The sequence below is a fragment of the Chlorocebus sabaeus genome, chromosome 5, assembly GCF_047675955.1.
Source record: "Chlorocebus sabaeus isolate Y175 chromosome 5, mChlSab1.0.hap1, whole genome shotgun sequence".
Classification (NCBI taxonomy): Eukaryota; Metazoa; Chordata; class Mammalia; order Primates; family Cercopithecidae; genus Chlorocebus; species Chlorocebus sabaeus.
Genome location: NC_132908.1, coordinates 26,192,494 through 26,218,852, shown reverse-complemented (window position 1 = coordinate 26,218,852; position 26,359 = coordinate 26,192,494). Strand labels below are relative to the sequence as shown.

Below are 26,359 nucleotides of genomic sequence, written 5' to 3'. Positions count from 1 at the left end.
TAACCGGAAGTTGGTGGCCTGGATGAAGTGGGTGGATGAAGACAGAGATGAGATAGGGACAGCTCGTCCTTCCAGGCCCTGTTCTTTCTCCTCCCCGCAGCTCACTCTTTCCCTAGTGAGAAAGCCCCCAAGGACGCCTTCCCTATTTCTTCTAAGTTTTTGATCAGGCTGTTTTCTCAAGCCAGCGTAATCCTCCCAACCACTCCGACTGTTTCCAGAGCTTTCAGAGCCAGGGATTGCAAACTGAAGTACCTACAGGCGCAGACATGAGCGACTGGGGTCGCGTGTAAAGTGATAGAGAGGGTGGAGAAGAGGGGAACTGGAGACATCGTGGGCTGTGCGTGGCTGGATGATATTCAAAGAGAAGCAGGAAATCCAGAAATCTTCCAACTTTTAAATGTTTGAAACGAATTCCCAAAATTCAGAAATATTGAATGGGCCAAATGAAACACACTTTGCAGACAAATCTGGCCCCCAGGCCATAGGTTGGCAACCTCTACCATTGAGAATATTGTTTCAGTTCTTAACTGGTCTGCCTCCTGTCTCTGTCTAGATTGTCTTTTTTCTTTTCTTTTCTTTTCTTTTCTTCTCCCTTCTTCTTCTTCTTCCTCCTCCTCCTCCTCCTCTTCTTCTTTTTCTTCTTCTCCTCCTCCTCATCCTCCTCCTCCTCCTCCTCCTCCTCCTCCCCCCCCTCTCCTTTTTTTGATGGAGTTTGGCTCTGCTGCCCAGCCTGGAGTGCAATGACATGATCTTGGCTCACCGCAACCTCTGCCTCCAGGGTTCAAGTGATTCTCCTGGCTCAGCCTCCTGAGTAGCTGGGATTACAGGCGTGTGCCACTATGCCCGGCTAATTTTTGTATTTTTACTAGAGACGAGGTTTCACCATGTTGGCCAGGCTGGTCTCAAACTCCTGACCTCAAGTGATCCACCCGCTCGGCCTCCCAAAGTGATAGGATTACACGCATGAGCCAATGTGCCTGGCGATTGTCTTTTTTCTAGAATCCAAATCCTTTGGGGTTATCAGCTCCGTAAAATACATATGGGCTGGGTTGCTGTCTTACATAAAACTACCAAGGACTGCCTGTGTACCATCAGTGTAAAGCCTAACCTTATGTTGGCATTCAAAGCCCTTAACATTTAGAGCCTGGTCTCCATTCACCTACAGAGGACCTCTCTTCTCCATTCAGCCTTGACCTCAGCCACACTATTCTAGGACATCTGCCTCTGTCTTTTGTTTTGTTTTGTTTTTGTTTTTGAGACAGGGTCTCACTTTGTCACCAAGGTTGGAGTGCAGTGGTGCGATCATGGCTCACTACAGCCTCGACCTCCTGGGATCAAGCGATCCTCCCGCCTCAGCCCCCTAAGTAACTAGGACTACTGGTGTGCACCACCATGCTCTGCTAATTTTTGTATTTTTTGTAGAGATGGGGTTTTACCATGTTGCCCAGGCTGGTCTTGAACTCCTGAGCTTAAGCCTTCCACCCACCTCAGACTCCCAAAGTGCTGGGATTGCAGGTGTGAGCCACTGTGCCCAGCCCTGACATTAGCTTTTTTTTTTTTTGTCCTGAGATGGAGTTTCACTCTTATTGCCCAGGCTGGAGTGCAATGGCAATGGCACAGTCTTGGCTCACTGCAGCCTCCGCCTCCCAGGTTCAAGTGATTCTCCTGCCTCAGCCTCCCAAGTAGCTCGGATTACAGGTGTGTACCACCACGCCTGGCTAATTTTTGTATTTTTGGTAGAGACGGGGTTTTGTCGTTGTTGGCCAGACTTCAGGTGAACTCCCGACTTCAGGTGATCCGCCCACCTCAGCCTCCCAAAGTGCTGGGATTACAGGTGTGAGCCACTGTGCCTGGCCTGACATCTGCTTTTCATACCTCTACACCTTTGTCCGCTCGGTTTCCTTTGTCTGGAATACCTTTCCCTTCTTCCTTGCTTTCCAAACAAGTTCTCTTCTAAGAACTCTGTGTCTTCCCTTGGACTCTCCCACACTCCTTATCCTGCCAATGTAGAGGAGTTTCAGATTTCATCCTAACTTTGTTCTAATCCTCTGCAAGGCCTTAGTGCCGTAAATAAACTAATAGCAGGATTTGAGTTATTGTGTGTGCAGAAGAGGGGGCTGGAGAGGGAGAAAGCAGGAAGAAAACATCTTCTTGTGTTTAAAAGCTGAGTCTCAGAATGTTAGCACTTAGAGAGTGCTTTCCTCTTTTTACAGAGGAGGAAACAGACCTAGAGAGGGGAGAAGTCAAATCAAGCCTCGCAGTGCCCCTAGCCACAGTTATCAAGGGCTGCCCAGTTCAAGGCCACCTTCTGCAGAAACCTTCCCCGATTCCTCATCTGGGGCTTTGATTACCCATAGTGCAGTTAGTAAAGGCTTGCTGGCAGGCACTGTGGGTAATCAAGTCCTTTTCCTGACTCCCTCTCCGTTCTACAGGGTGGGAAGTCCTGGTCCCCAAAGGGAGTGCACTCTAGCCAGGGGACACAGCATGGGTCCCATTAAATTTAAGCTATGGCCAGGGCCAGGAAACTTTGGACTCCATGTGTTCTGGGACCAGCAGGGGAGAAGAGAAGGCACCATCATGGCGGCACTAACTGACCCTGGTCAGCAGAGAGGGCAGGGCTGCTTTTACAGTGGGAGGACAAGGAGGAATATATGGGAATCCAGTGATTCATGGGTTACAATAACCAATAACTTAGTTCCCTCAGGACTGAAGAGTCGGGTCACATCATTCAGGTAACCCACCAAGGCCTACCAAGGCGACAGTGGAGAGTGTGGATAACTTAGAATGGATAGTGAAGGAAGAAAGAACAAGCGCTGGTTGTGGCTCTCGATAACTGCAGCAAGGAGGCAGGGGCTCTAGCATGTTCCACTGATCTCCGTCTTCGACGTTTTCCCATAGAAAGAGAGGCTCACAGGATCCATGGTAGAGCTGAGCAGTGCGAGGGATGGAATGTGACGGCCCTGAAAATGTGCCACTCAGACCTCTGACTTCAGGAAAAGTCATTGACCAAGGGCAGCAGCTGTGAAATCCATCTGTGGTTCACACAGGAAGGCTCTGGTTTGCTTCCCACGAGCCGATCCCAGCCAAAGAACTAAGGCACGTCTGTTCATGGAGACACAGGACTCCTTGAATGGACAGCTTTGGATCAAGGACTCCCCCTTGACTTTGTAGAAACTTTCTCACTGCACTGCAGTTGAAGACTCTTCCTATCCCGTCGTCCTTCCTTCTGTCTCTCTCTTCCACGTGTTAGATCTAGTACAGTCTGATGATCTTCCCAGCCTCCTCTTCCTTCCTCCTTGGTCCCTCCCAAGGGTTTTCCTCAATAAATCGTTTGCACATCTGGCCCACCTTGCCTGCTTCTCAGAGGATGGAACCAACACAACACATCTGAAGAGAGGAACAGAAGTGGTGACTTTGGGAGGCCAAGGTGGGCAGATCACCTGAGTTCAGGAGTTCAAGACCAGCCTGGGCCAACATGGTGAAACCCCATCTCTACTAAAAATACAAAAATTAACTGGGCATGGTAGTGTGCACCTGTAGTCCCTGCTACTTGGGAAGCTGAGGCACAACAATCACTTGAACCGGAGAGGAAGAGGTTACAATGAGCCAAGATTGCACCATTGCATTCCAGTCTGAGCAATGGAGTGAAACTCTCTCTCTCAAAACAAAACAAACAAACAAAAACAAAAAAAGAAGTAGCAGCCTGCAATGGTGCAGTCCTTTGTCCCTGACACCTAGGGATAAGCCAGTCTTGCTAGTTCAAAAGTGCCAGCTCTCCAGAGACGGTCTTGATGGGTGTAATTTGGATAGCAAAACACAAAGAAAAAACTTAGCCGTGATTTTATTTTCCTTCTTTCTTTCTTTTTTTTTTTTTTTTTTTTGAGATGGAGTCTTGCCTTGTCACCCAGGCTGGAGTGCAATGCCACAATCTCGGCTCACTGCAGCCTCCAACTCCCAGGTTTAAGCAATTATCTTGTGTCAGTCTCCCATGTAGCTGGGATTACAGGTTGTTTTTTGTTTGTTTGTTTGTTTGTTTTTTGTATTTTTAGTAGAGACGGGATTTCACCATGTTGGTCAGGCTGGTCTCAAACTCCTGACCTTGGGTGATCTGCCTGCCTCAGCTTCCCAAAATGCTGGAATGACAGGCGTGAGCCACCTAGTCTGGTCTCTTTTCTTTTCTTTTTTAAATTTAATTAAGTCTCCCGAGTAGCTGGGACTACAGGCGCCCGCCACCATACCCAGCTACTTTTTGTATTTTTAGTAGCGACAGGGTTGCACCATATTGGCCATCCTGACCTCAGGTGATCCACCTGCCTCGGCCTCCCAAAGTGCTGGGATTACAGGTGTGAGCCACTGTGTCCAGCCGGCCATAATGATAGACTCCATGCTTTGGGAAACTGATGGCATTTGGGGATTTCCCCAGCATGTCCTGTGATGCTCTTGATTCCTTGTGTCTCCAGTCATGACAGAGAGAAGGCATTCCTGGCTTGTTGGTCCGCATTTATGATTTGTTGTTGTTGTTGTTGAGATGGAGTCTCACCTTGTTGCCCCAGCTGGAGTACAGTGGTGCGATCTTGGCAACCTCCATCTCCTGGGTTCAAGTGATTCTTCTGCCTCAGCCTCCTGAGTAGCTGGGATTAAAGGTGTGTGCCACCATGCCTGGCTAATTTTCATATTTTTAGTAGAGACAGGGTTTCACCATGTTGGCCAGGCTGGTCTTGAACTCCTGACCTCAGGTGATGTGATCCACCCGTCTTGGCCTCCCAAAGTGCTGGGATTACAGGTGTGAGCCACTGTGCCTGGCCTGTGATTTTTTTTTTCTTTTTTTGAGAAGGGGTCTTGCTATATTGCCCAGGTTAGTTTTGAATTCCTGGGCTCGAGATCCTCCCACCTCAGCATCCTGAGTAGCTGGGACTACAGGTGTGAGCCACTGTGCCAGGCACAAGGGTCTTTTGTAGAGGAGAACTTCCTCCCTGGGACCACTGGAAGACACAGACCAAGTTATTGCTGATAGGAAAACCAAGAGATCCGCCAGAACCCAAGACGGATTGGATGGAAGATGGCACAGGTGCCCGGGATGTGAGGCACTGGAAGGGGTGATGGATCCTGGAATCCCTCCATCCCTTTTTGGAGTGTACATTCTGCCGTGAGAAACAGTGCCCTAGCACAAGTGCTGATGAGCTCTCCATTGCCATGCCGAAATACAATTCTGTGGCCGTGGCCAGCGGGGAGCCACTGATGAGGGGAAACACAGTGTGGTGGTGCCCAGGGAAAGAACCTGCTTCTCTGTGACATCGCAGAGCTGCTGAGCTGATTGAACTTGGAGCCCCTTGGAGTTGGGAATTCTGACGTTTTTGCAGCTGAAAGTGTGCCAGCCCCATATGAGAAGAATAGCTGCAGGTCCACGTGCGGCGGCTCGTGCCAACACTTTGGGAGGCTGAGACAGGAGGATCTGCTTGAGCCCAGGATTTCGATACCAGCCTGGACAACATAGTGGGATCCTGTTTCCACAAAAAATAAAAGTAATGAGAAGAATAACCCTAAAATCATGAGAGTGGTTGCCCCTCGGGATGGCACCTAGGAAATAGGACTGGTAGGGGGAGTATAACAGGAATTCATCTTTATTTATTAGTCTTTTTTTTTTTTTTTTTGGAGACAGAGTCTCATGCTGTCACCCAGGCTGGAGTGCAGTGGTGTAATCTCGGCTCACTGCAATCTCTGCCTCCTGGGTTCAAGTGATTCCCCTGCCTCAGCCTCCCAAGTAGCTGGGATCACAGGTGCACACCACCACGCCTGGCTAATTTTTGTGTTTTTAGTAGAGATGAGGTTTCACCATGCTGGCCAGGCTGGTCTTGAACTCCTGACTTCATGATCTGCCCGCCTTGGCCTCCCAAACCAAAGTGCTGGGATTATGGGCGTGAGCCACCCAGCCCAGCCCTATTTTTTTTAAAGTTAAAAATATCTGACGCAGGATCCAGGTGCTGTGGCTCACACCTGTAATCCCAGCACTTTGGGAGGCTGAGGAGGGAGAATCACTTGAGACCAGGAATTCCAGATCAGCTTGGGCAACATGGTAAGACCTCTGTCTCTACAAAAAAATAGCCAGATGTGGTGGCACACCCCTGTAGTTCCAGCTACTCGGTAGGCTGAGGCAGGAGGATTGCTGGAGCCCACAAAGTCAAGGCTGCAATGAGCTGTGATCGTGGCACTGCACTCCAGCCTGGGTGACAGAGTGAGACCCCATCTCTGAAAAGAAACACTCTGACACAAATGTGATAGAATATTGACACTGTTTCTATTATAGCTGTAGGTATGCACAGTTTACAGTTTTGTGTAAATTCTTTCACTTTTTCCAAAATAATTAAAAACTATTCCGTGGAAGTGTTTTAAAATGGGATTTTAAAAAGAAGGAGGAGGAGAAAAAGAAGGAAAAAGGAAGAAGTTTTTCACTATGTGATTCTGTTTTCTTGAACTTCTGACCTTAAGTGATCCTCCCGCCTTGGCCTCCTAAAGTGCTGGGATTACAGGCATGAGCCACTGCGTCTGGCCTGATTATCTGTGTTTTCTAAAACCTGGTCTGAGAACGACCGGAAATGCCCTCCTCTCTCACTCTGAGAAGCACTAGGATTAGGTAGCAAGTTTGGCTCCCTGGCCCCTGCCACCCTGAGCTCCTGCTCATGATGGCTCTGGGTGCTGGGCTCCTTAGGACTGGGATGAGGCCATTGCCCCTGGAAGCTATGCAGCAAGGATCTGATGGGGCCTGACCCCACCCAGACCCAAGGGGGTGTGTGCTGGGGGAACAGGGGGCATCCCCTGGAATTCCCAGAATGGAGACAGGATTCTCAGAGCTGGCTCCGCCCCAGCTCCTTCACAGGCACGGGTCAACAAAGCCAGCCCCAGGAATCGCAGACATTTGGCAGGAAACAAGCGCCGTCTGGAACACATCCCTAGGGGGCTGGCTTTAATGATGTCCTAGTTTGGGTTTCCCAGAAACAGACCCTGAGACAAGGATTCTAGAGCAAGCAGTTTGTTTGATAGGTGATCCCAGGTAGCGGAGTGGTGGGTCGGGGGCGGGGGTGAGACAGGAAGACAGCGACAAGCGTTGTGTTACCAACTCAGTCACCACTGTGGGCAACAGGAGGTGAACCCCACTGAGGAACTCAAAAAGACAGAGTACAACACACTGCTCAGGGTTACCGCATCCAAAGGCAAAGGAGCTGGGGTATTGACACTCTGCCTGTCAGTCATTCGGGAGAGCTGCTGGGGCAGTGGGGAGGAGGGGAGGCAGCACTCTGGATGCTGGCAGAGCAGGCGGGGGCCAGAGAAGGCCCTGGGAAAAAGAGATGAGGACGCTGGCAGGTTGGAGTGGGGAAGGGGTGGGGAAATTACGTGTCTGTCACCAATTTCTAGCACTTAGAACAGTGACCGGCTGGATCTGGCATGATGCCCACATATTCCTCTGTTACATAGGCTCTGTCTTCTACCTGTTAACAGAACCCCAGTTTCCTCTGGGAACCCACATTCCCTGATACATCCTTCCCTACCCATTAAGGGTTCTGATGGTGGGGTTCACCTGGTCGACTCTAGGGGTGGACTTGTGACCCAGCCCCCATCGATCAGTGTGTAACAACCCCATGGTCTTAGCAGTTGTTTCTGAGATTGGTCCGTTCCCTGAGCCAGGCTAGTAGGATAGAAGTTGTCTTTCTATGGCACTGAAAAGCAGTAGGATGTAAGCCTGGAGTTGCTGCAAGTGGGGAGAACCCCTCAGAGGAGAAGGCCAACACAGCAGACGGCAGAGCCAAGAGAGGTAAAGCGAGAATCCTTGTCATCGTTTGATCCCCTTGATCCAGCCATGCCTGAAACCTTGGACTTTTCAATTACATGACCCAGTCAAGTCCTTTTTGTGCTTAAGTCAGCTGGACTTCGGTCTCTGCCACTTACAATCCTCTAGAAATAAAGTGTTTAAAAATGTGGGAGTATGGCCAGGTACGGTGGCTCATACCCAGCACTTTAGAAGGCCAGGGTGGGCAGATCACAAGGTCAAGAGATCAAGACCATCCTGGCCAACATGGTGAAACCCCATCTCTACTAAAAATACAAAAATTAGCCAGGTGTGGTGGCGCACACCTGTTATCTTAGCTACTCGGGAGACTGAGGCAGGAGAATCGCTTGAACCCAGGAGGCAGAGATTGCAGTGAGCCGAGATTGCGCCACTGCACTCCAGCCTGGGGACAGAGTGAGGCGCCGTCTCTCAACAAACAAACAAATAAATAAATAAAAATGTGAGAGTAATCAAACATCTCCTCTGTCCCACACAGTCGCTATATTTCCTCAGCATCCCAGGGTATGCCGGGGATTCTCAGAGGAAGCTCAGCCTTCCCCTGAGCAGGGATTTGGGTCCTTGGAGTTTAGCCCTTGCTCTCTAACAATGGTTATTCCTGGAGCCATGTGAAGAGCTGGGTGGGTTCATAGCTGCCTGGGCTGCCATATGGGCCCCCTTTCCCTCCAAGCTCCAGGAATCTCTGGTCCAAGGCACTCCATTCATTCATTCATTCATTCACACTTGTTCCCAGGCCCCCAAAATGTGAAGGCTCTGGGATAAAAGGGCCTTGTTTATTGGGGTTGTTATACACTGATCAATGGGGTTTGGGATAAAAGGGCTGGCTAAAAAGCACAGTCTGTGCCCTCAGGAGCTCCCAGACTAGTAAGAGAGACACCGCACTAATCATGCCAACAAATGTAAAATTCCTACTGAGACCGGGTACAAAAGAGACACAAAGGTCGGGGGCTTCCGGGAGGAAGGCATGACCGCGCTGAGATCTGAGGCGTGACTGGGAGCTGAGTGAGCTGAGAGCCAGCTGGTGCTCAGGCTCCTTCTCCCCTTCCCCTCAGTGCGAGTGCCCACTCATCTCTCCCCAGAGCCCACCCAGCAGCTCAGACACCTCTTCCCCCTTTCCGTTGTCGAGATCTTGCACTCCTCAACTCTGGTAAGTCCTGCCTGATGTCTAACCTGCATCCAGCCTGCTGCCTGCACAGCACACTTTCCTTGCTTGGGTCTCAGGGGAGGTGTAGGTCACCTTCACTAAGCCCCTCCCTGCAAATGCTTTTTGGGTCACCTCCCATCTCAGGGATGAGTCTAGATTTTGATTAGGCATCCAGAATATGACAGGTACTTTCACGGGGCGAGGGTCTTCCCCCAGATGGGGAAACTGAGGTACAGAGGGCATAGGTAATGAACCAACAAGGTCAGTTTCTTCCATCCCCGGAGGAGGAAGAGGATACCGAGGCCTGAGTCCTCCTAGCCCACTTTTTACCTCTTTAACCTCTCCTAGGCCATGGCTTTTTCCAGCCTGATCCATTTGTGGCACCCCCCAGAGCCTGCCTGGGATCCCCACCTGGCTGTTCCCTCCCCTTCTCCAGCTTTTCGCCCTCAGGGGGCCTCTGTTCATGCCCACCCACTTATTTAACAGGCACAGATTTGTGCCAGGCTGAGTTCTAAGCCTTTTACACAAATGAGCTCATTTAAACCTCGCCACCACCCCAAGGGTGTGGATGCTATCATCATCTATCAGGCACACAAAGAGGGTGAGGCATTTGCTGAAGTGCACACCCTAGCTGGGACTTGAACCCATGCAGGCTCCTGAGTCCAGGCCCTAACCACCCTGCTACCCAGCCTGTCCGTCAGCCACCAGCCTCACCTCCTCTTCCCACCCGATTCCATTTTATTCTGATTCCATCCTTCTCTCCATTCACTTCCCGTCCCCATTTCCATCCTGCCTCTGGGTTGCTGCCTGGGAGGGGCACTGTCCTGGTGTCCCGGGACTCAGGGAGGGACACAGGGTGAAGGCCTGAGTGCTGGAGGGGCCCAGTTCACACCTGGCTCCATTCCCAGGCTGAGGCAGGCTTGGCTGAGCCGAGCGCAGAGGAGGCAGGCTGGGGTGGAGCAGGAGGGGGCTGGGAGGAGCTGGGTCTGCAAGCCCTAATTAAGTCAGTTAATTAGGAGGGGAGGAGAAGTCTTGTGGGAGTTAATGAGCTCGGCTAATTAAGTGGATCCAGGAGGATGGCTCAAATCCTAGTGGCTGGGGAGAGACAGAGGCTCAGCCAGGATGGAGGGAGGGGAATGAGGTGCTAGGTGCCTCCCTGCTGTTACCAGGGTCTGTCTGAGGACACCACCAAGGTCTGAGGTCACCAAGGTTGCCACTGGGTCTGAGGCCACTGAGATCACTACCAAGACCTGTAGCTACCCACAGAGTCTGGTTTGAACTTGTTGTCAGGAGCCAGGCATGGCGGCTCATGCCTGTAGTCCCAGCACTTTGGGAGGCTGAGGCAGGTGGATCACCTGAGGTCAGGAGTTCGAGACCAGCCTGGCCAGCATGGCAAAACCCCATCTCTACCAAAAATACAAAAATTAGCTGGGTGTGGTGGCATGCACTTGTAATCCCAGTTACTCAGGAGGCTGAACCAGGAGAATTGCTTGAATCTGGGAGGCAGAGGTTGCAGTGAGCCGAGATTGCACCACTGCACTCCAGCCTGGGTAACAGAGTGAGACTCTGTCTCAGAAATAAAATAAAATAAAATAAAATAAAATAAAATAAAATAAAATAAATGAAGTTATTGTCAGGGTCTCACAGTAGGGCCATAGAGGATATACACACCTGGGCCTGAAGTCACCACTGAAGCCCCATCCCTTGTCAGCCATCCTTAGGGGGTTAAAGCTGGATCCCCTTTGAACATTTCAAGGGGTGGGGGTAGAAATTGAGTCCTGGGCTGGGCGTGGTGGCTCACATCTGTAATTCCAGCAGTTTGAGGCCAAGGTAGGAAGACTGCCTGAGGCCAGGAGTTCAAGACCAGGCTGGGCAACACAGTGAGATCCCACCTCTGAAAAAAACATATATATATATATATATATATATAAAAAATATAATTTTTTTTCAAATTAGGGAGGCATGGTGACCAGGTTGAGCCAGGAGTTTGAGGTTTCAGTGAGCTATGTTTGTGCCACTGCACTCTAGCCTGGGCAATAGAGCAAGACCCTGCTCAAAATAAATAAATAAATAAACAAAACTAGCAATTGAGCCCCTGACCCTGGGGCCCTTCAGAGGAACCATGGCAATCTCCGGCACGTCAGGAACCATCGCTGCTGCCCACACGTCCCCCCATGCTTCAGTTTGCAAAGACATCCTCACCTGCTGTCCCTGCTGGAAGCCAGGCACCTCCCCGTGCACAGTGGGACAACTGAGGTCCAGGGAGAAAGGGGCTCATCCCCAGCCTGCTGCCCTCAGTGCCGACCCTGGACTCAAGATCCTGGGGAGGGCAGGGGAATGTGGTCCCCAGGCCTGGCATCAGTCACCTTGAAGGCCACCAGCTGTCCCTGGGGCCCCTGGGCTTTGTCTTGCTTGCCTGTTTCTCTCTAATCATAGGATCCTAAATAACCACAGCTCCCATGATGGAGCACTGACGATTTTCGAGGTGTAAGTACTTGACCCTGTGCCTGCGACAGAATGCAGGACCCAGAGAAATTTAAATGTGCGGCCTCTTATTTCCTAAAGTGGAAACAAAGCTTCTTCCTTTCTCCCTTAGTCTTCTCCCAGCCTGTAATGGTGGATTTTTTTTGTTGTTTTTTTGGTTCTTTAGAGACCAAGTCTTGTTCTGTTGTCCAGGCTGGAGTGCAGTGGTGCAATCATACCTCACTGCAGCCTCCAACTTTGGGGCTCAAGTGATCCTCCCACCTCAGACTCCCAAAGTGCTGGGACCACAGGCATGAGCCATCATGACCAGCTGTGTGATGGTGTTATTTCCTTTCCCTTTTTTTTTTTTTTTTTTTTTTTTACAGCGTCTCGCTCTGTCACCCAGCAAGCTGGAGTGCAATGGTGCCATCTCGGGACACTGCAATCTCCGCCTCTTGTGTTCAAGTGATTCTCCTGCCTCAGCCTCCCGCATAGCTGGGATTACAGGTGTGCACCACCACACCCGGTAGAGACTGGGTTTCATCATGTTGGTCAGGCTAGTCTTGAACTCCTTCCTGACCTCAGGTGATCCACCTGCCTTGGCCTCCCAAAGTGCTGAGATTACAGGCGTAAGCCACCATGCCCGGCCCTTTTTTCCTTTCTAATGTCATGCTCCCTTGGGCACAGGGAGGTTGGTGGGGCAAGTGCAGACTCACAGGTGCCTGGGGCCACGTGGCTGCACACCTGACACCGATCCTGCCCTTATCCAGGCACCTGGCTGGGGACAAACAGTAGCAGTAGTGACTGTTGTTGGGGGGAGTAGTTGGCTGAGAACCTGCCTATGGGAGGCGGTCAGAGTGTGAGCATTCGTGGTGCCAGGCAGAGGCTCCAAGGCCTGGGCACATGCTCCACAGGCCCATCAGACTCCCCTTACAAATTCAAACATGAAATTATTTAGAATTTCAAACTGGGGCCGAGATCGCGCCATTGAACTCTAGCCTGGGTGATGGAGTGAGACTCTGTCTCAAAATAAATAAATAAATAAAATAAAATAGAATAGAATAAAATAAAATAATAATTAAAAATTTCTCGGGCGTGGTGGCACCTGCCTGTAGTCCCAGCTACTCAGAAGGCTGAGGCAGGAGGATGGCTTGAGCCCGGGAGGCTGAGGATGCAGTGAGCTGGGATCAGGACACTGCACTCCAGCCTGGGCGACAGAGCAGGATCCTGCCTCTAAACAAAAGCAGGGTGGGCGAGGTGGGGGAGGTGGCTGCCTCCTCTCTTTCCTTGTCCTAGAGATCGCCTACCTCCCTCTGCTGTCCCCTACCCCAAAGTCGATCTGTCTCTCCTGGGACCGGATCTGGCCTGGGGAGGGCTGGGCGGAAGGGCTGCGGGAGAAGCGGAGAGAGACGGAGGCCATGGCGAAGCCTCCCCTTCTCGCGGGGCCATTCGTTCCCCCCTGGACGCTGCTCTGCCTATGTGGCCCCGTGCATCCTCCCACCACCTTAGAAGGTCGGACCTATAGCTGTGCCCATTTTATGGCTGACCAAACAGGGTCACAGAGCTTTTGTGTAACCTGGCCGAGGCCACAGGGCCCGGACGTAGCGGACCTGGGGCCAAGCCCAGGGGTCTGTGGCTAAACAGAGACTTTGGCAGCGGAATCCGCCACCTGCCGGCCCTTCTGCATAAGTGAGCACAGCGTGCCCTCTAGTGGCCATTCCGCCGCAGCGCAGGACGATCCGAGGGACCACGGCGCGCGCTCTGTCTCTGTCTCTGTTCTGTCCGGTTCTCCAGGGGAAGACCACGACGTTTCCATCTTATGCTCGCCCACAACCCAGGACATGAATCCCCTCCCTAGCTGGTCCTCTCGAGGTCTTCTGTCTGTGCCAGCCGCAGAGTACCTTTTTAAATTTGTATTTTGGAGAAAGGGTCTCACTGTCGCCCAGGCTGGAGAGCAGTGGTGTGATCATGGCTCACTGCAGCTTCCACTTCCTGGGCTCATGCAATCCTCTCGCCTCAGGACTACAGACGAGCACTACCATGCCCGGCTAATTTAATTTTTTGTAGAGATGGGGGTCTCACTGTATTGCTCAGGCTGGTCTCAAACTCCTGGTCTCAAGTGATCTTCCCGCCTGGGCCTCCCAAAGCACTGGGATTACAGGCGTGAGCCACCGTTTCCCGCATTAGGGTGCCTTCTTGTTACTCCCCGTTGTCTTTTTTTTTTTTTTTTTCGTCTGTCTCTATGTTTATACCGTGGTTCTCAAACTCTGGGGAGCTTTCGAAAGTCCCCACGGAGCCACACCCCAGAGCAAATGATTCCGTTTCCTCTCTCACCATCTTTAGATTCGTGGGGTAAAAACCTCAGAGAACAGAGGACTTCTCAGCAGCCTCCAGCAGCCTCTCAGCTCCCTGACCTCCTCCCGTCCCCTTCGACCCTCTCCTCTGCAAGCCCCTTGGCCACCCCTCCCAGGCCCACACCCCAGCCCGCGTAATGACCCCACCTCACCCCCTCTGAGTTCTCTATTTCCGGCACTCCCCCCTCTGCTCCGTCCCTCCCTTCTCTTCATCACTTGCCCTGGTACCTGCAGGCATCAACTTCAATCCGGCCGGGTGCGGTGGCTCAGGCCTGTAATCCCAGCACCTTGGGAGGTCGAGACGGGCGGATCACGAGGTCAGGAGATCGAGACCATCCTGGCTAATATGGTGAAACCCCGTCTCTACTAAAAATACAAAAAATTAGCCAGGCGTGGTGGCGGGCGCCTGTAGTCCCAGCTACTCGGGAGGCTGAGGCAGGAGAATCACCTGAACCCAGGAGGCAGAGGTTGCAGTGAGCCGAGATCACACCACTGCACTCCAGCCTGGGCAACAGAGCAAGACTCTGTCTCTAAATAATAAATAAATAAATAAATAAAATAAAAACTTCAATCCACCACCAGCAGCACTTTCTCACTACCCAGCAACCCCCTTCTGCCATCACCACGATGGCCTTCTGGAAAACATCCCCACTCCCATGCCCATCTGTCCTGCTATAGGACCAGCCTGGCACAGCGCTAGCCAGGCATCTGCTCTCTGCCTGCACCAAGCAAGCCAACACTGCTCCGGAGGGTCACCCCACAGCTGCCAGTGTCCCTTCTCATTCAGGGGCACAGGTCTCGGAGAGGCACTCAGCACGGTGCCCCCAACCTCTGCCCTCACTATGCCTCCCAGTTGCTTGTTCCTGCCCTTTCTGAGCAGCTTCTGAAACTGTAATTCGCCTGTGAGTCTCCTAGGGGTCTCGGTGAGGCCCGAGATTCCGCACGTCCACCCCGCCAGCCCCCAGGGGTGCTGACGTCGCTGTCTGTGGAGCCCACTCTGTAGCAAGGTCTGGGATGACTTCCCACCTCCTCCTGTCTCCTCAAACAAACCGTGGCTCCCACTTCGCTGAGAAAACAGATGGATCAGAAACTCTTCCACTGCCTCCACCATCAAACCACAACTCCTCCTCCAGCCTCCCTTCTCCTGCACTTCTTCCATCCGCTTCAGTGGCAGAGGGCCCTTCCCCATGAGGGGCTGCAGGGACCCTGTTTCTTCAGAGGTTCCCTTCTTCCGCACTCCATCCTCCTCTCTCTCTTTCTTTCTCTTTCTTTCTTTCTTTCTTTCTTTCTTTCTTTCTTTCTTTCTTTCTTTCTTTCTTTCTTTCTTTCTTTCTTTCCTTCCTTCCTTCTTTCTTTCTTTCCTTTCTTTCTTTCCTTCCTTCCTTCCTTCCTTTCTTTCTTTCCTTCCTTCCTTCCTTCCTTCCTTCCTCTCTCTCTCTCTCTCTTTCTTTCTTTCTTTCTTCTTTCTTTCTTTTCTTTCTTTCTCTTTCTCTCTCTCTCTCTCACTCTCTCTCTCTTTCTTTCTTTTCTTGAGACAGGGTCTTCCTCTGTCACCCAGGCCGGAGCTCTGGAGTGCAGTGGTGCAATCATAGCTCACTGCAGCCTCAAACTCCTAGGCTTCAGTGATCCTCCCACCTCAGCCTCCTGAGTAGCTGTTACTACAGGCATGCACCATGGTTGGCTAATTTTCTTATTTTTTTGTAGACTCAGGGTTTCATCATGTTGCCAAGGCTGGTCTTGAACTCCTGGGCTCAAGCGATCCACCTGCCTTGGCCTCCCAAAGTGCTGGAATTACAGACATGAGCCACTGCACCGGGACCCCCTCATTCTTTTTCCATGACTTTCTCGTGGGCACCGAGGCTCTGGCGTCTCCTCCTGACCCATGTCTTCAGCCATTTCTGGGCCCCCCGAACAAAGCTTCTTGATGGAACTGGCTTCCTTCTCTCTGCTCTGCAACTTCCCAGTCTCTTTCATTTGTTATTATTTCTGCTTTTCTTATATATATATAGAAAATATACTTTTAATTTTTATTCAAGTTAGATATGTCCATTGTTTAGAATCAACATGCAGGGGTAGCCTCACCCCCATTTCTCACTTATTTTTTAAGAGATGGGGTCTCACTCTGTCACCCAGGCTGGTGTGCATTGGTGTGATCACGGCTCACTGTAGCAATCCTCCCGCCTCAGCCTCCTGTGTGTAGCTGGGACCACAGGCACAAGCCCCCATGACTGGCTAATATGTAATTTTTTGTAGAGATGGGGGAGGGTCTCACTATATTGCCCAGGCTGATTTCGAACTTCAGTCCTCAAGAGATCCTCCTGCCTTGGCCTCCCAAAGTGCTGGGGTTACAACGTGAGCCACCACGCCCAGCCCCTTTTCCCACTTCATAAGGACAACCATCTCAACTCTTTTAGCTCGTGATTAGTCATTTTTACCTCCGCATTTCCTACATAACATGTTTACATTGCTTCTTTTCCAGTTTTAGGCATTCCTTACCAACCTCCCACTTTGGGAGAAGAGGATTTAGCTCCTTATGTCCATCCACTCCCTCTCCCACCCACTCCCACATCCTATCCCCCCTCACATCACAGTTGCATCATAACATTGGTAAGACTGGAAATGTTTACATATTGTGGAAATGTTATTTACAGCTCTGTGTGGAACACTATAATTCCTTTCTCTTTTCTTCCTTTTTTTTTTTTTTTTTTTAATAATAGGCTTTGTATTTTAGAGTAGTTTTAGGCTTACAGAACAATTGAGCAGAACGTGTTTCTTTTTATTTTTTGAGACGGAGTCTCGCTCTGTCACCCAGGCTGGAGTGCAGTGGCTCGATCTCGGCTCACTGCAACCTCCGCCTCCTGGGTTCAAGAGATTCTCCTGCCTTAGCCTCCTGAGTAGCTGGGATTACAGGTGCCCGCCACCATGCCTGGCTAATTTTTTTTTTATTTTTAGTAGAGACAGAGTTTCACCATGTTGGCCAGGCTGGTCTTGGACTCCAGACCTCAGGTGCTCCACCTGCCTTGGCCTCCCAAAGTGCTGGGATTACCTGTGTGAGCCACTGCACCTGGCCTGAGCAGAATGTGTTTGAATGGACCAAGAGACTTTCAGTTTTGTAGTATACTTCCTCTCCTCCCAACAAATTTCTCCTACCATTAACATCTTGTATCAGTGTGGTGCACTTGTTAAAACTGATGAACCAAGATTGATACATAGTTACTAAAGTTCATATGTTACATCTTCGAGGCTCACTCTTTGTATTGTAGAGTTCCATGGGTTTTGACAAATATGTTACAGGTCCACCCTCCTAGTATCATACAGAATAGTTTCACTGCCCTAAAAATCCACCACGCTCCACCTCTTCATCCCTCCCTCTCTCCCGCCAGCCCCCTGGCAACCGCTGATCTTTGTACTCTTTAGTTTTGTTTTTTCCAGAATGTCATATCACTGGAGTCAGAGAGTACTTCTCAGACTGACTTCTTTCACGTAGCGATACATGTTTAAGGTTCCTCTATGTCTTTTGGGTGACTTGATGGCTCATTTTATCACCGAATATTCCATTGTACGGATGTACCTATGGAAGGACATTGCCATTGTGGTTTCTTGCAAGTTTTGGCAATTATGAATAAAGCTGCTATAAATATTCATGTGCAGATATGACACCAAAAACACAGGCAGCAAAAACAAGAATAGACAAGTGGGGCTGGGCACAGGGACTCTCGCCTGGAATCCCAGCACTGTGGGAGGCTGAGGCGGGTGGACTGCTTGAGATCAGGAGTTCAAGACCAGCCTGGGCAACATGGCAAAACCCCATCTCTACAGAAAAATGAAACAGACAAGTGGGACTACATCAAACTAAAAAGCTTCTGCTTAGCAAAAGTAACAGTCTACACAGTGAAAAGATAATCTATGGCCGGGCATGGTGGCTCATGCCTGTAATCCCAGCACTTTGGGAGGCTGAGGCAGGCAGATCACCTGAGGTCAGGAGTTTGAGACCAGCCTGGCCAACATGGTGAAAACCTGTCTCTACTAAAAATACAAAAATTAGCTGGGCATGGGGGCGCACGCCTGTAATCCCAGCTACTTGGGAGCCTGGGGCAGGAGAATTGCTTGAACCCAGGAAGTGGAAGTTGCAGTGAGCTGAGACCGCGCCATTGCACTCCAGCCTGGTCAATAAGAAAGAAACTCTGTCTCAAAAGAAAAAATAAAAATCTGAAAGACAGGCCAGGTGTGGTGGCTCACACCTTTAATACAGCACTTTGGGAGTCCAAAATAGAGGGACTGCTTGAGGCCATGAGTTCGAGACCAGCCTGGGCAACATAATGAGACCCTGTCTCTAAAAAAGAAAAAAAAATCTCAAAATGGTATTAGCACTCCTGTGTTCTTTACAACAATATTCACAATAGCTAAATGTAGAAATAACCCAAATGGGTTCAATGGATGAAAAAAAATGTGATCTATACATGCAACAGACTACTACTATTAAGCCTTAAAATTATGCGATGACAGGCCAGGCACGGTGGCTCACGCCAGTAATCCCAGCACTTTGGGAGGCGAAGATGGGTGGATCACCAGGTCAGGAGTTCGAGAACAGCCTGGCCAATATGGTGAAACCCCCGTCTCTACAAAAAATACAAAAATTATCCAGGCATGGCGGTGCATGCCTGTAGTCACAGCTACTCAGGAGGCTGAGGCAGAAGAATCACTTGAACCTGGGAGGCGAAGATTGCAGTAAGCCAAGATCGCGCCACTGCACTCCAGCCTGGGTGACAGAGCGAGACTCTGTCTCGAAAGAAAAAAAGAAAGAAAGAAAGAAAAAAAATATGCGACGACGTAAATGAAACTCAAGGACATTATACAAAGCAAAATAAGCCACAGAAGGACACATATCTCATAATTCCACTTATATGGGATATCTAAAGAAGTCTAATTCCTAGATTTTGGTTCTATAGTTGTCAGAGTTGCAGAAGAAAATGGGGAATAGCTCATCAATAGACATAAAGATTCAATAAAGCAAGATGAATAAGCTCTAAAGAGCTGCTGCGTAACTCTGTACTTATAGTTAATAATACTGCATTGTGACTGGGCACGGCGGCTCACGCCTGGAATCCCAGCACTTTGGGAGGCTGAGGCTGGAGGAACACTTGAGCCCAGGAGTTCAAGACCAGCCTGGACCACATAGCAAAACTCTGTCCCTACAAATAATTTTAAAAATTAGCTGGACATGGTGGCATGTATCTGTAGTCCCAGCTACTCTGGAGGCTGAGGATGGAGGATTGCTTGAGACCAGGAGATGGAGGCTGCAGTGAACTGTGATTGTATCACTATACTCCAGGCTGGGCAACAGAGTAAGACCATGTCTCAAATAAAACAACCATGTATTGTACATTTAAAAATGTGCTAGGAGGACAAATCTCATATTAAGTGTCCTTACCACAGTAAAACGAAACTAGCAAATATTCATGTGCAGGATTTTCTGTGGGCATAAATTTTCAACTTATTTGGGTAAATACCAAGGAACACTTGATATTTTTTGCCATTCTATGGCTTCTCTTCACATTCTCTTATCAGTGTCTTTTGCAGGGCAGAAATTTTCATTTCAAATTTCTTTCCCTTTTCTGCTCAAAAGTTTTGGTTTTCCTGGGTTTGACAACATTTTTGGAGAGGGAAGTACTTGTTTACCTACATGTTTATATATCGTTCAACCCATATTCTCCCCTACTTGTGTAAACGTCTCCAAAATTCAAAGACATTAGGTATTCTATCAATTTCATCTTCCTGAAGCAATCTCTTCTCTTATTTCAGTGTGAACTGCGAGATTCCCTTCTCCTCTCTCTTATGTTCAATTCCTATTTCCTGGAGTCCAGATGTTACTCTTTTTTTTTTTTTTTTTTGAGATGGAGTCTCACTCTGTCTCCCAGTCTGGAGTGCAGTGGCATGATCTTGGCTCACTGCAACCTCCGCCTCCCAGGCTCAAGTGATTCTCCTGTCTCAGCCTCCTGAGTAGCTGGGATTATAGGTGCGTGCTACCATGCCTAGCTAATTTTTGTATTTTTAGTAGAAATGGGGTTTCACCATGCTGGCCAGGCTGGTCTCAGACTCCTGACCTCAGGTGATCCGCTTGCCTTCGCCTCCCAAAGTGCTAAGATTACAGGTGTGAGCCACTATGCCCTGCTCAAGTCTTACTCTTTATTTTCTTGTTTACTGTTTCTTGTTTTACTTGGTTTACTCCCTTACTTTAGTGGAGTACATCCTTCAGTAGCTTTCTCAAGAAAGGGTGCATAGGAGGTAAAATTTTTGAGTTCTTGCCAATCTGAAAATATTGTTTTTTCTACTCTCACTTTATTAGTAGTTTGGCTAAGTATTGAATTCTATGCTGAGGCTGGGCACAGTGGCTCATGCCTGTAATCCCAGCACTTTGGGAGGCCAAAATGGAAGGATCACTTGAGCCAGGAGTTCAAGACCAGCCTGGGCAACATGGCAAAACCCTGTTTCTACAAAAATTAAAAAATTAGCCGGACGTGGTGGCACTGCCTGTGGTCCCAGGTACCCAGGAGGCTGAGATAGGAGGATCACTTGGGCTCAGGAGGTTGAGATTGCAGTGAGACATGATAGTGCCACTGCACTGTAGCCTGGGTGACAGAGCAAAACCCTGCTTTAATAATAGTAGCAAAAATAATAATAATAATTTTAGGCTGAAAATAATTTTCTTTTCTACTTTTGAAAACATAGTTCCAGCAGGGCGCAGTGGCTCATGCCTGTAATCCCAGCACTTTGGGAGGCCGAGGTGGGTGGATCACGAGGTCAAGAGATGGAAACTATCCTGGCCAATATGGTGAAATCTCATCTCTACTAAAAATACAAAAATTGTCTGGGTGTGGGGGCATGCGCCTGTAGTCCCAGCTACTTGGGAGGCTGAGGCAGGAGAATCACTTGAACCCGGGAGGCGGAGGTTGCAGTGAGTTGAGATCATGCCGCTGCACTCCAGCCTGGCGACAGAGCAAGACTCCGTCTCAAAAAAACAAAACAAAACAGAAAAACATAGTTCATTGTCTTCTCGTTTCCAGGATTGCTGTTGAGAAGTCTGATGCCATTACGATTCTTGATGCTCTATACAATATTGGAGAATTTTCTTCTTGTCCCTGTGTTTTGAAATTTACTGGTGATAGGCTTTGGCATGGGTCTGTTTTTATCCTTAGTTTTTGTTTGTTTGTTTGTTTGAGACGGAGTCTTGCTCTGTCACCCAGGCTGGAGTGCAGTGGTGCCATCTTGGCTCATGACAACTTCTACCTCTTGAGTTCAAGCGATTCTTGTGCCTCAGCCTCCAGAGTAGCTGGGACTACAGGTGCGTGCCACCACTCTCGGTTAATTTTTTTTTTTGTATTTTTAGTAGAGACAGGGTTTTACCATATAGGCCAGGTTGGTCTCAAACTCATGACCTCAAGTGATCCTCCTGCCTCGGCCTCCCAAAGGGCTGGGATTACAGGCATTAGCCACTGCATCTGGCCTATTTTTATCCTTTGGATGGTCACTCCATGGGCTCTTTCAAGCAGGAAACTCAGGCCCTTCAGTTCTAAGAAATATTGGAAACATTTCTTTGACTATTTCCTCTCCTCTGTACTGTCTTTCTGGAGCTCCTTTGTTCAGATATGGGATGCCTGCAATGATCCTCTAATCCTCATACCCTTTCTTTCCTATTTCCCATCTGTAGTAGTCATGGAGGTGGCTGCTTGGTTCTCCCTTCAAGAAAGAACTTTCAGGCTGGGCGTGGTGGCTCACACCTGCAATCCCAGCACTTTGGGAGGCCGAGGTCAGTGAATCACCTGAGGTCGGGAGTTCGAAACCAGCCTGACCAACATGGTGAAACCCCACCTCTACTAAAAAATACAAAAGTGAGCCAGGCATGGTGGTGGGCACCTTTAATCCCAGCTACTCAGGAGGCTGAGGCAGGAGAATGACTTGAACCCAGGAGGCAGAGGTTGCAATGAGCCGAGATCACACCATTGCACTCCAGACTGGGTGACAGAGAAAGATTCCATCTCAAAAAAAAAAAAAAAAAAAAAGAAAGAACTTGCTATTTGGATTTGAGGATTGCAGTTGGCTGACAGCCTTCAACTACAGTGTCTTTGAGATCTGCCACAGAATTTGAGCCAAGACCAACGTCTTGTTGGGCAGCTCCAGCCAATGACTGAGGACAGTGGGGACAGTGGGGACACTGGGGCTCATCTCCTGCACAATGTTTGCCCTTGAGCTCCTCCATGGGTTGGCCAAGACTGCTGGATCAACATCAAAGTCGCTGCCTAGCTCTTTAGCTCTTTTGACCTTCTTTTCTTTTCTTTTCTTTTTTTCTTTGAGATGGAGTCTTGCTCTGTCACCCAGACTGGAGTGCAGTGGTATGATCTTGGCTCACTGCAACCTCCGCCTCCCAGGTTCAAGCAATTCTCGTGTCTCAGCCTTCCGAGTAGCTGGGACTACAGGCGCGTGCCACCATGCCTGGTTCATTTTTGTATTTTTAGTAGAAACAGGGTTTTGCCATTTTGGCCAGGCTGGTCTCGAACTCTTGACCTCAGGTGATCCACCCACCTCGGCCTCCCAAAGTGCTGGGATTACAGGTATGAGCCACCGAGCCTGGTCAATAGTTTTGATTTCTGGGCAACATACTGAGAATCATCTTCACCCACAAAAAACCATTTTTAAAAATTAGCCAGGTTTGGTGGTGCACACCTATGATCTCAGCTACTCAGGAGGCTGAGGTAGGAGGATTGCTTGAACCCTAGAGGTGGAGGCTGCAGTGAACCCTGATCCCACCACTGCCCTCCAGCCTAGTTGACAGGGTGAGACTCTATCTCTAAACAAAAACAAAACCCAAAAAACTCACAGAACTATTACTACTATATTTAGATATTTAAGAAAATATACTATAACTATGAAACAAAAGCTAGATGCTATTTGACAGGGGGAGGGACCTCCAGGAATGAACAAAACTGTTTTGTAAAGATGGGGTCTCACTATGTTGCCCAGGCTGGTCTCAAACTCCTAGGTTCAAGCAATCCTCCCACCTCAACCTCCCATGTAGCTGGGACTACAGGTGCACACCACCATGCCTGGTTAAGTTTTACCTTTTTTAGAGACAAGGTCTTGCTATGTGGCTCAGGCTGGTTTTGAACTCCCGGCCTCAAGCAATCCTTCCAGTTCAGCCTCCCAAAGCGCTGGGATTACAGGCATGAGCCACTGCGCCTGGCTGCAAGGACATTTGAGGATTTAAGCCCTTCTTACCCTAGTCCTTCTGGGGTTCAGCCCCAGCTTTACTCTCATTTCCAGAGGTACTTAGGCTATTAATGCCAGCACCTTTGGGGGATTTCGCAGTATAAATTATACTCATTGGCCTGTCCTAACCCCAGTTTAGGGTTCACTTAAAGTGCAAATTCCTCAGCCTGCTAAGTCAGTTATTACCACGTGTTCATTTACCATCCCAGATTCCAAAATGGTGTTGCTATTTTCTCCATTTTCATTTGATTAGTTCTCACTGCTTCATGCTGTGTTAGGCAGAACAATGGCCCCCTGCAAACATCCATGTCCTAATCCCCAGAAGCTGTGAACATGTTACCTTCCGTGGCAAAAGGGACTTGGCAAATGTGATTAAGGTTAAGAAGCTTGAGAAGGGGAGATCAGTCTGGATAATTCAGGTGAGCCCAATCTAATCACATAAATTGTGAAAACCTTTCCCAGGTGTAGTCAGAGAAAGTGATACAGCCACGAATAGTGGCCCACACCTGTAATCCCAGCACTTTGGGAAACCGAGGTGGGAGGATCACTTGAGCTCAGGAGTTCAAGATCAGCCTGGGCCACATGGTGAGACCCCCCCCCCGCCTCTCCCTGGCCCAATCTTTATCAAAAATTAAAAATTAGGCTGGGTGCAGTGGTTCAAGCCTGCAATCCCAGCGCTTTGGGAGGCTGAGGTGGGCGGATCACCTGAGGTCAGGAGTTTGAGAACAGCCTGGCCAACATGGTGAAATGCTGCCTCTGCTAAAAATAAAAAAATTAGCTGGGTGTGGTGGTGCACGCCTGTAATCCCAGCTACTCAGGAGGCTGAGGCAGGAGAATTGATTGAACCCCGGAGGCGGAGGTTGAAGTGAGCTGAGATCTCACCACTGCACTCCAGCCTGGGCAACAGAGTGAGACTCTGTCTGGAAAAAAAATGAAAATAAAACTTAGCCATGGTGTAATGGCACATGTCTGTAGTCCCAGCTACTCGGGGGACTAAGGAGGAAGGATCACTTGAGCCCAGGAGGTCAAGGCTGCAGCAAGCCTGATTGGGCCATTGCACTTCTGCCTGGGCTACAGAGCGAGATCCTGTTGTTGTTGTTGTTGTTATTGTTTTTTAAAAAAAAAGGAAAAGAAAAGAAAAAAGAAAGTGATGTGATGAAAAATCAGAGCGATGCTACCTTGCTGGAGGGAGGGGACCACAGGCCAAGGCATGCAGGTACCTTCTGGAAGATGGAAAAGTCAAAGAAATGGGTTCTCGCCTGTAGCATCCAGAAAGCCCTTCCAGGAAGAGCTTCCTAGAGCCATCCTGTTAACACTTTGATTTCAGCTCAGTGAGACCTGTGTCAGTTTTGACATATAAAACCATAAGAATTAATTTGTTTAGTTTAAGGCAACTAAGTTTATGGCAATTTGTTATGGAAGCAATAAAAGACTGATGCACGCACCTTAAAAAATCCACTCACTATCCTTTTTCTTTTCTTTTTTTTTTTTTTTTTTTTTTTTTTAGGGACAAGGTCTCCCTTTGTCACCTAGGGTGGAGTGCAGTGGTGTGATCATAGCTCACTGCAGCCTTGAACTCCTGGGTTCAAGTCACCCTCCCACCTCAGCCTCTCCAGTAGCTGGGAATACCGATACATGGCACTACGCCCAGCTAATTTAAAAAAATGTTTTGTAGAGACAGGGCCTTGCTATGTTGCCCAGGCTGGTCTTGAACTCCTGAGCTCCGGTGATCCACCTGCCTCGGCCTTCCAAGGTGTTGGGTTACAGTCATGAACCGCTGTACTCAGCCTCACTATCCTTTCAATGGGGCTTTAGGATATAGAGAAGTTACATGTGTGTGTTCAGTCTTCCTTCTTTAACCACATCAAACCTGGTTTTGTTTCCACCACTTCATGATTGCATTCTTTTTTTTTTTTTTTTAAATTGAGACAGAGTCTCGCTCTGTGCAGTGGTGCAATCTCGGCTTACTGCAACTTCTGCTTCCCAGGTTCAAACGATTCTTCTGCCTCAGCCTCCCGAGTAGCTCAGATTACAGGTGCATGCCACCACAACGGGCTAATTTTTGTATTTTTAGTAGAGACAGGGTTTCACCATGTTGGCCAGGCTGGTCTCGAACTCCTGACCTAAAGTGATTTGCCTGCCTCGGCCTCCCAAACTGCTGGGATTACAGGTATGAGCCACCGTGCTAGGTTTCATGATGTATTCTTATCAAAATCACTCTTGACTTCTACATCACTAAATCTAATATTTTTTCTCTTTTAAAAAATTTCTTATGTTTTTAATTTTAATTTTTATATTTTTTAGAGATAGGGTCTTCCTCTGTTGCCCAGGCTAGAGTGTAGTGGTGTAATCACTGTAACCTTGAACTCCTGGGCTCAAGCAATCCTCCCGCCTTGGCTTCCTCCCGAGTAGCTAGGACTACAGGCGCATGCCACCATGCCTGACTATTATTTATTTATTTATTTATTTATTTATTTACGAGACAGAGTCTCTCTGTCTCCCAGACTGGAGTACAGTGGTGCCATCATGGCTCGGTGCAGCCTCGACCTCCCGAGCTCAAGCAACCCTCCCACCTCAACCTCCTGAGTAGTTGGAATTACAGACACGCGCCATGATGCCTGGCTTTTTTTCTTTCTTCTTCTTCTTTTTTTTTTTTTTTTTAATAGAGATGGGGTCTCACTATGTTGCCCAGGTTAGTCTCAAACTCCTGGCCTTAAGTGATCCTCCTGCCTCTGCCTCCTCAAGTGCTGGGATTATAGCTGTGAGCCACTGTGCAAGCCCTATTTTTATTTTCTCTAACTTTTTGTAAAGATGGGGGGGGGTCTCCCTATGTTTCCCCGGCTGGTTTTGAATCCTGGGTTCAAGCAATCCTCCTGCCTTGGCCTCCCGAAGTGCTGGGATTGCAGGCATGCTCCAACGCTCCTGGCAGCTGAATCTAATCTCGTTTCCCTGGACTGTTCACATCTTTGAAGCGGGTGGACCACGCCCCCTCTCCTCGAGACACTTCCTTGGTTTCCGTGACTGCACATGCTCTCAGTTTCCCTCCCACTTTCCCAGCTGCTCCTTCTCTGCCTCCCTCGCTGGCTTCTCCTCCACATGATCTCAATACGGCGGAGTCCTCAGGGCCCTATCCTGGAGCCTCTTCCCTCCCCTCTCTCCTGTGAGAGCTCATGGCTTGAGACACCATCTGTTTACCAATGACCCTGGAGTTCCGCCGCCAGCTGAGAGGCTCCTCTTCTGAACTCCAGACTCTCATTATGATGTCCTCTCTTGACATCTTCACTTGGACACCTC

At 49.2% G+C, this 26,359-nt stretch overlaps 1 protein-coding gene across 1 annotated transcript in view; it reads right to left on the bottom strand.

The window, feature by feature from the left end:
• Positions 1-26,359, bottom strand: part of SBK1 (SH3 domain binding kinase 1) — a 65,377-nt gene that overhangs the window by 33,124 nt on the left and 5,894 nt on the right. The window lies entirely within an intron of this gene.